The sequence below is a fragment of the Dipteris shenzhenensis genome, chromosome 22, assembly GCF_047967505.1.
Source record: "Dipteris shenzhenensis isolate YYH24624 ecotype China chromosome 22, Dip_SZ_1.0, whole genome shotgun sequence".
NCBI classification, from domain to species: Eukaryota; Viridiplantae; Streptophyta; class Polypodiopsida; order Gleicheniales; family Dipteridaceae; genus Dipteris; species Dipteris shenzhenensis.
This window is the reverse complement of record NC_141617.1, coordinates 2,454,389-2,464,482: the sequence shown is the minus strand read 5'-3', so window position 1 is coordinate 2,464,482 and position 10,094 is coordinate 2,454,389. Positions and strand designations below refer to the sequence as shown.

Genomic DNA, 10,094 nt, shown 5'->3' with positions numbered 1-10,094 from the left:
AGGATACGTCCCACGGGAGTCACAGTGGCTCTGGTCTTGCGTCGAGCCTCCTCCAAGAGACCGAGACGCACGGGACCCCTAAATGGACGCCAGCGTAGCGTCCCATCATCGGCTATGCACCAGCCAGGGCAACACGACATACGGAGGATTCCGTTCCGCTCCAGTCTTTTTTCTTTTCATTGTCATACCCACATGTATTTGATTATGTATGATCAGACTTAGGATTCAGCACGGGTGATGATGCTCGTTTTAGTAGCTCCACCCTTACTGTGATTTGTATCAGGTTTTCTTTCAGTCTTATAGACCCATCCGTCTTCCGAAGACTCTAATGAAATTTCTTTCTTTCTTTTTTTCTCGAGACTAGCTCTAGTACTTTCATATTTTGAGTCTTGTCTACTTCAATAGTTTCATATTTTGCTATGTACTCTTCTTTTATATTTTTAAGCAACACCAGAGTATCTAATCTATTTAGTACTAGCATCATCTCAGCTTTGAAAATTGAACCTCTTGTGACTTCTCATGACTCATGCGATACACTGATATGATTCATGATCCATGATTCATCATTTATGTATATTTTCCAATTCTGAAATATGATCATGTCACCATTGCCTCTTGAATGTACAATGATGTGTTGTTCATTTTCAGAATTAGTAATATGTTTCAACATTCAAGAGTCTAATTTCAAGTTCTAACTTCTAAGTTCTCAACAGTCAAAGACATAGCCAATGTCTATGCACTATGTTTCATGTGTTTTTTTCAAGAATTGGAGCTCTGGTGATAATAATCTAGAATGTTTTGATTTTGTTGGGAAAAATACATATATTTAAATACCCCTATTATGCACGAAATGTTTTTGCAGACATTTCGGATTTGCCCCAAAACGTTTCCGAAACTCGTTTCGAAACTTGCCGTTTCGAAACTCCAAGCCTACTATGTAGCCAGTACATCCTTTAGAACTTCAAGAGAGGTTCAAGATTCGACTCTTCTATCAATACACTCGTCCACTCGTCCTTTGAAGCTGTCTCATATTACAGTCTTATCTTTATATAAAGTTCTGTTGTCTCCACCTTGGGCGTCATACAGGGCTAATCAGATTTGGTGTTTGCATCGAAAAGATTGAAACAGGTTTGGCACTCCAAGGTCCCCCTACAACAACATGTCTTTCTATGGCGTCTTCTGTTGGGGGTTGTTATGTTTGGATAGGTTTTATCATGCAGACATATTGCTCCGGCTATTTGTCGTAGGTGTCTGGCTCCGAGGGAATCTATATCTCATATTTTTTGGCACTACCCCGAGACACGAGGCTTCTTGGACGTCCTTCGGCAGAGGCTGCAACTGAAATTTCCTCAAGCTTCTTTTGGAAAGCTTCTGGCTGATTGGTATGTATCCTCAACGGCTGGATTTTGAGTTGTTCTTTATCTGGATTCAGTACTGGGCACTCTGGACTGTCTAGAAAAATAGAAACCACAAAGTCTTTGGTGATCCTATTTTTTCTACTCTTTTTTTTTTTGTCGTTCTTTGCAACAATCGCTCTTCGATTGTCTGCAAACTCAATGCATAGCTTATGATGTATATTTGTCCTACACTGAGATTTTCTCTTGATGTAATATTTCAGCTTCCCGCTTTTGGGATAGCTATCTTGTCATATAAAGCATTCAAAGTTTTCACTCCCCCAAAAAAAAGAGTGTGTGTGTGTGCACGTGAATGCGTGCGTGCGTGCGTGCGAGAGAGAGAGAGAGAGAGAGAGAGAGAGTGTGTGTGTGTGTGTGTGTGTCCCGTGAGCATCAGCACCCTGTTGCGCTGCATCAACGCCCTGAACTCGATCTTTTGGAGCAGTGATAAGCCGCCGTACAGCCCGTCGGACCTCCGTACAGCTTCTGTACAGCTGTACGGCCTGTACGGACCATTTCGCCTGTTGCAGCCTGCTGCTTCTACATCATATCTGGTTCCTGGTTTGTTTTCTGCGCAGGGTTCTGCCTCCGGACTACAGCTACGCACTGATCTTGAAGGCCTTCGCTCCCATTTCTCTCTTCTTCAGTCTCTGGGTCTACTGCACCTTTCCCATCGCCAAAATCTTCCATTTTCCTCTGAAATATAGTTCATCTAGGGTTTTTTTACTGGTTTTTTCTCTCTTCTTCCTCTACAAAACTGTTTTCTATCCTATCTCGACCTCTACATCCCTCTTTCCCTTCTTTCTCCTTACAAATATACTCTTTTGCTTTTCTCTGTGGGCTTTTTTTGGGACTGATTTTTTTCCTCCACTACCACTTTACAGGTACCTCTTTTTTGAGTTTCACGTTTTACAAAGCTATGGCTGAATATTCCTATGAAAAGACATTTCAAAAGGAACGTTCGGTTCACTGCAAGAAGCAAAAGCAGGCTGAGGGTCAGCATGACCCGGTACATGATACTCTTGAGGCCCAACTGGTGTATGATGTCATGCATGAAGGATTTGTAGACACAAGGAAAGAGTGGAAAGACTCGGTTCCATCAGTTGTCCTCATGGTGGAAGTAGATGAAATTGTGCATCCAGTCAGAGAATATGCTAAAAATGCAGTCATTTTATTTTTTCCAAGCCGGATGCCACCTGCTGCAGAGATAGGCAACTGGTTGACTCGTACACTGGCTGGCTCGTTTGTTCGCAAAGTGCACTATGCAGCCAGGGGTTTTTTTGAGGTTATTATGGTGGATGAGATACACAGACAAACGCTTTTGGAACAGTCGCCTCTTTTTTTTGGGCAGCAAATGGTGCAAGTATTGCCATGGTCTCCCACAAGGGATTATCAGGCTTTAATCCGACACAGATGCCCGTTCTGGGTTGAAGTTGTAGACTTCCCACAATGCATGGCCTCACTCTTGCCTAAAATTGCAGCTTCTTTAGGCAAAGTGGTCTGCTCACCACGGCCTAATGGCAATTCAAATCGATTTTGCATTCTTTGGGATACTGATAATCCCACACCAGACTCTTATTCAGTCACGGTGAATAATGTGGACATGGGAAGTGCTTTTTACAAACTGAAATTGGGACTATTTGCAGGGGCTTGTTTTGACTGCAAAAAATTTGGACACATGGCTTCACAGTGTCCAATGAATCAACATAAAATGCCTCCTGCTGCTTTATCGGTTCAAATGCCTACTAAAGATGCTCCTACTTCTATTGCAAATAAAAACAAAGGTAGTAGACAGTTTTCTGGAATTCAGGATAAAGGCAAAGCTCCAGTGGTTTCAAATGGGAATAATTCTTCACATTCACCTCCTGCTATTCAACCCTCGACAAAAGGATAGAAACCTCCAACCGATGGATGGCAAAGTCCAAGAAAAGTCATTTCTGCTATAAGACTTCCACCCCCTCGTACTTGGAATGGTGCGTCTTCTAGTGGAAACACCCCAGAGGTCAATACATGAATTGGGATCACATGGGCTGTAGTGACAGCTAGCAGAACACTCTTCCCTGAACAAGAGGTTGCTGCTTTGATGTCTACTCCTCAGGTGGATATTTCTTCTAAGGGAAGAAGCATTGACCCTGAGATAGAAATGCAGGGTTGACATCATGAAATTTGCTGTTGTACATAGTTGTTATATTGCTATAAATATCTGTAAATATGACTGCTCATATCAAATGTTTTACACTCAATGTCCAGGGGATGTGTGACAGTAGGAAATGGAAAACAGTGTGGCTGTACATCAATAGATTTCAGCCTGACATAGTGGCATTACAAGAACATAACCAACATGTTTATGCAGGAAAGATAGGACACTACTGTGGCTATGACATTTTCTATGCTGGAGAGCACTCTTTCTCAGGGGTGGTCATTTTAATCTAACATGAGCTTCAACCAGTTATTGCTTTAAATGACAACAAAGGCGGATGGCTTGTTCTTCAATGCATTATTCGAGGAGAGGTGTTTGAATTTGCCTCTGTTTATGCACCTCAATCCTCTAGAGAAAGAACTGAAATTTGGGATGCCAGCAACAATATCCATGGAGATATCATGCCTTTATATGTGGGGATTTCAATAATGCTCCTCAACAGGGTGACAATACCTCTAGACATACTCATATGTTAACCCCTAAAAGGCATGCATGGTCTAAATTACTGATGCATCTGGATTTGGTGGACCTTTGGAAGGAATTGCAGCCTTTGTCACCTAGATACACATTCCAACATAATGCTCTTTCTTCTTATCAGGCACGTCTGGATCGATGGTATAGTGTAGCTCCGCAACAAAATGGGGATTTTACATGCAAAATGTGGATTGACTGGGGTCTGAACATTCTCAATATTCACATGCATTTACTTGCTCACAAAGGAAAAATGATGTTGCAGATTATGCAAGGAGATCAGCCGTGGGCTTTCATGATCCGCTCTCTCTTATTACATATTCATACTTCTGCCTTTAGGCATTGGCAGCCTACTCAGTGGGATTTCATATTTGGCTCTATCCAAGGCAAGATCAGAGGCTGCCCTTTTGTTTCTCGCCTGCTTCTTGACTGGAAACATATCTTATCCCACTTGGAATGGCATGGCCGAGACTCTTTGTCGGGAAACTCTTTGAGGGCTGAGAATATTTATTGATCTAAAGTATTCCACCCTTCTTTGGCCATTCAAGAACCAAGACGTTCTTACTTTCTCTCCTTTAAAGGCATTACATCTGTGGCGGATGTACTTCAGGATGAGGGCACACTTTTATCTTTTTCTATGGCTGCCAGCATTATCGTCCTTTATGGCATAGGATTTCAGCAATGCTTCAACCGTTTTTGCCGGTACCTCGCTTGGAACTTCAGAATAGGCTTGAGGATTGGATTTTACGCTCTTCCTCTTCTTCAGCCCGTCCCTTGAAGTTCTCATATATCACAGTGCCATCACTGTATAAAGTGCTATTACTTCCGCCTTGGATTTCTGACAGAGCAAATACTGTTTGGCATATGGATCGCATGTGCCTTCATCGCTCTCATCCGACAGAGGCTTCAAAAGAGATTTCCTACTATTACTTTTCACAAGCTTTTCTGGTTGTTTGGTTTTCATCCAGCGAGACAGGGTTTTGATTTATTTTTTATATGGGTACGCTACTGGGCACTATGGACTTTATGGATGGACAGAAATCATAGAGTCTTTGGTGATCCCCTTTTTTCATCCTTTATTTTTTTCAAACGATCTCTGCAACAATCATTCTATGATTGTGTTCAGACTCGTTTGATTGATCAGGATGTGTATACAGCTTATACTGAGATCTTTAGTTGAGTAATAGTTACTCCATTTTCGAAGTAACTATGAATGTAATTATTTTACAGCAATAAAAGATTTCTTCTCACAAAAAAAATGTGTGTGTGTGTGTGTGTGTGGGGGGGGGGGGGGGGTAAAGGTGTGTGTGGCGCGATGGAGCCCTCCTTCTCTCCCTCCCTGTTTCCGTCCGTACCATCCCCGTCCGTACCATCATCGTTCGTACAATCCCCGTCCATACAATCCATGACCCTCTCGGCTCCTCTGTCGTCAGTTCAATTGCCGTCAACTGTACGGTTTTCTGTACCGCTGACGTGCAGGCTGCTGCCTTCCGTACTGCCGCCCGTACAATCTCATGCGCAATCTCCCGTACTCTTCCCGTACCCTGTGGACCCTCCCGTACAACCCTCCGTTCCTGCTGTACGGACTTCCGTACAGGTTGTACGGTCGACCATACAGTCTGTACGGCAGACCGTACAACCTGCGCAATCCCCTCTCTCTTTTGGTTTCTCGGCCTCGGGACCTCCTTCTGCCTCTGCTCCTACTCGTGTGTTCCTTCGACAAAAGCATGGTGGTCTGCCTGCCTCCCCTTTCATTAAATTGGCAAAGCTGGATAATTCTGATGGCCCTTCTTCTCTCTAGCTCGATCTTCTTCGACAATTGTGCTCTACCTCTGTTACAAAAATTACTTCATCGAGTTTCCCGCTTGTTTGTTCCTTGGATTCTGCCCTTTCGGTCTATGGTCTTTGACAGGCTCAGCAATTTGGAGTCTGCTTTTATCTTCAGCTCAGCTTCGTCATTGGGCTGATGTTGCAGTGGGTCTGGATTGTATTTCTTCCTTTGTCTTTCTAGGCAAAGGATTTTACTATGCCCAATGCACTTCGACTGAGGTGGTAGAGCGCCTTGTCAATGATGCTGGCGTTCCTAGAGCGGGTTTCTTCGCCTATGTTATGCCCTGGGATCCGCTTTTCGATCCTTCTGCAACACTTCTGACTCACTGTCCGGTTTGGATTACTCTCAAAGCGATGCCTGTGCCTCTTTTTCAGCATCTTCCAACTCTTGCAGCTTTTTTGGGAAGGCCTCTCCATATTCCCAGACAGGAGTTCTTGCAAGCCTCCCGTGATGTTCGTCTTTGCATCCTGTGGGATATGACGCAGCCCGTGCCATCTACTTTGGATCTTGATTTGGGATTTGCTCATCCGATGTGCATCAAGCTCCATTTTGCATCTTTCCCCACTGCATGTCATCGGTGCCGACAGGTTGGTCATTTTGCACGTGCTTGCCCTTCTATATTCAGGCCCATACCACCTGCTCCTCCTTCAACTGTCAAGGTTGCTCTCCCTTCTCCTCTGGTTTCTGCTATGGCTTCTTTGGCGAAGCCCTCTACTGCTCCGAAGCACTACTGGAGGAAGGTTGATAAATCACAAGCAAATCCTCCTCTTGCTGAAGAAGCTCAGGATTGCACCATTGTTGAGCACCATCAATTTTCTTCTACTCAGGATATGGATGTACCCCTTGTAGAGGGCAATTTACAGGATGACATGCATGCTCTCTCTTAGGATACTGCCCTTGCTTTTACTCAGATTGATCCTCCGAATGAAGCTCAAATGCTGAACCCTGCTTCATCAGATGCAGCTTCTTCATCGGAAGATACGGATATTTGATTTAGCTTCTCTGCTTTTGATGCCTGTGCCAGAGTCTTCTTCTGTCAGGGATGCAGAAGTACCTTTTTTACTGGGATCTTTTCATCCTATGTTACAACAGGTTTTTGACCCTCTGATTCAAAAATTTCGGGTACCAGCCTATATCAAGAAGAATCATAAGGGCAAAAAACAACTTGTTTTTATTGATGGTGTGGTTTCATCATTGCATCAGTTTTTACAGCAGAACAATTTGAAGTTGGAGGATGCTGTGTTTGACTCTCCTCCAGCTTGATATGTGACTTTTTACTTGGCTACCTCATGACTTTTGCTCTGAGGTTTTACTTGGCAAAACTTTTTTCTTGTACTTATTGGTGGGTTTTTACCTCTTTTGAGGTTTCCCACACAGAAATATAAAGATTTCACTATTTAAAAAAAAAAAAGTGTGTGTGTGTGTGTGAGAGAGTGCGACCTCTGCTGTTCAGCCTCGTCAAGGTTTCCGTACAGCCTCCCCCTTCTGTCCATTCACCTGTACAGTTCCCATACAGCGTTCACACGCTGTTCGTACATCCGTACAAACAGATAGGTTAGGTGGACGTACCTCCGTGCAGTTCTGCACGCAGTTGCGTACAGTCCTGTCTGCATCTCCATACAGATTTCAGAAAGACCACGCTTCGTATGTCCGTACAGCCCCGTCTGCATCTCCGTACAGTCCCGTCTGCAGCTCCGTACATGTTTGTTGTTTCTGTACTTCCCCGTACAGTCTTGTGTCTGTACGCTCTTTTTTTTCCTTCTTGTCTTGTCGTAGTTTAATCATGGCTTCAGGTTTGGATGTTTGTACAAATGCTCGAAAAAAAAGGCCCGCAGATGCTAAGCGCCACCTATCAGAGCCTGCATCACAAGATGATGAACTTACTATGGAAGCTCAGTACGTGTTTGACACCCTTAAGGATGACTTTCAGCAATCACGACAGGAATGGAGCAAACCGGTTCCAGAGGTCACGTACAAATTGAAATTGCCGTCCCTCGTGAATCCTCTCAGGAAGTTGTCTCAAACTGCGGTTATAATTTTCTTTCCAGGAAGAATCCCAGCGGCCAGTGATGTCGCGCAGTGGATTAAGTCCATCCTTGAAGGATGCTTTGTAGAGGGAGTGTATTTTGCTTCCAGAGGCTTTTATGAGGTGCATTTATCAGATGCTTCGTGCAAGCAGAGGCTTCTCGAGTTCTCTCCCCTGTTTTACAAGAAGCAGATGATACATGCTATGCCCTGGTCCCCAAACAAGGATTATCAAAGTCTTACACGACATCATTGTCCTGTATGGGTTGAGGTTGTTAACTTCCCGGACTATATGCATGAAGAGTTGCCTAGCCTGGCTGCTTCTTTGGGACAGGTCATTTGTCCTCCACGCCCCATGGGAAACCGTAACAGGTTCTGCATTCTGTGGGACACTGATACACCTACCCCTCCTTCTATTGCAGTGGAAGTTGAGGGAGTGCAATTGGGAAAAAAGTATTTTGAATTGAAGTGGGACGTGTTTGCAGGAGCTTGTTTTGCCTGCCACAAGTTTGGGCATCTAGCCTCTGAATGCCCAATGGTTCTGCATCAGCCCCCTCCCAATGCCTTGCCGCCCCAGACACGGGAAATGAATGAGAATTTGCAAGCTAAGACAGCAAACAGAAATGGAGCAAAGAATGCCAAACCAATCAATCAGGTGCAGTCACTTGCTGGAAAAGGAAAAGAGAAGATGAAGGAATCTGTGGGGAATGATCAGGATGGTTTTCAACAACCTAAGAAGGTGGTTGTATTCAAGCAACGCCCCCTTCAATCTTGTCAATGGGATGCTTCCTCTCCCTCACCCGGACAAGCTTCTACTTCAGCTCCTATCCTTAAAAATTGGGTGGGGGTATTGAAGAAGGGCATCCCCATATGTGATTCAGAAGAAGGGGAAAATGCTATGTCTTTCATGGATCATGAAGGAATGCAGCCCATGCAGGCAGTGATACAATCTCTATTCTCTAACACTCACTCAGATCACGGGCGATGGCATTTGTTATTTCCTCCCAGCCATACTCTCGTAGATCGCAGGTTTCCTACAGATACATCACTTTGTTTTTTCCCCTGCATATCTACAAGACCCACAACTCCCTAGATGGTTCCCCTTGCCACATGTCAACGTTTTAGCCCTTTTCACTTGGTGCACCATTTACCCCTCTCTTCGGGCACATTAAAACCTTTTGCCCCTTGGCATTATTGCACATTTAGGTGCACCTAGGCCTTAGCACTCAGAACCACCTAGTCAATGCCATTTCACCCTCACCTAGGACGTGGCAATCTCTAAGAAAAACTTTTTCTCCTTCCTTAAATACTCTTATAGACCGGTTCTCATCCGCATACACCTTGGCTCTATCCATAGCCTGGCCAGACGAAATATATGTGTAATAAACAAATCCGCCACTTGCGGGGCACTAACAGACTCTCTAGTCGGAATGAAGTGAGCCATCTTGGTTAGACGATCAACCACCACAAGGATAGAATCATACCCTCCTTGTGTCGTAGGCAGCCCTACAATAAAGTCCATGGAAATGCTCTCCCACTTACTTAGTGGTATCTCCAAGGGCTGTAAAAGTCCGGGTGGCTTCACCCGCTCGGCCTTGCTTACCTGACACGAGAAACACCGTGTCACATATTCATGAATATGCTTTTTCATCTTTGGCCAAAAGAAATCTCGCTTTACGAGATCATATGTCTTCTCGACCACTGGATGTCCCGCACACGGGCTATCATGGCACTGTTGAATGACTCTCTGCCTGAGATCATTCTGACCAGGTACTACAACCTTACCATTTCTAACTAGCATACCATTCCTTATGGTATATCTTGCATAAGTTTGGCCTTTTCTGGGTGTCAGGTCATCCTTTTCACTTTCCCCGGGTTTTAACACATGAGCCTTAGGCCATAAGCTCTGGACAAACTCGTCCATCTTTTGAGTTTCTCTGATCTCGGTCATTAGAGCACTCTCTAATACCGTGAAACTCAGGTTGTGCATAATGTGAGATAACGCATCAGCCACCTTATTATCTTTTCCTCTTCGGTACCGAATCGTTAAATTAAACTCTTGCATGAGCTCTGCCCACCTAGCTTGGCGGCCCCTCAAGTCAGGCTATTTACAAAAATGTTTCAGAGTATCATGATCCACATCCACATAAAACTCTGAACCATACAAATAATG

The 10,094-nt window shown here is 44.2% G+C and overlaps 1 protein-coding gene across 2 annotated transcripts in view; it reads right to left on the bottom strand.

Moving 5' to 3' along the window:
- The window catches only part of LOC147887616 (alpha,alpha-trehalose-phosphate synthase [UDP-forming] 1-like), a 266,990-nt gene that overhangs the window by 39,498 nt on the left and 217,398 nt on the right, over positions 1–10,094 (bottom strand). The gene's annotated exons all lie outside the window — the stretch shown is intronic.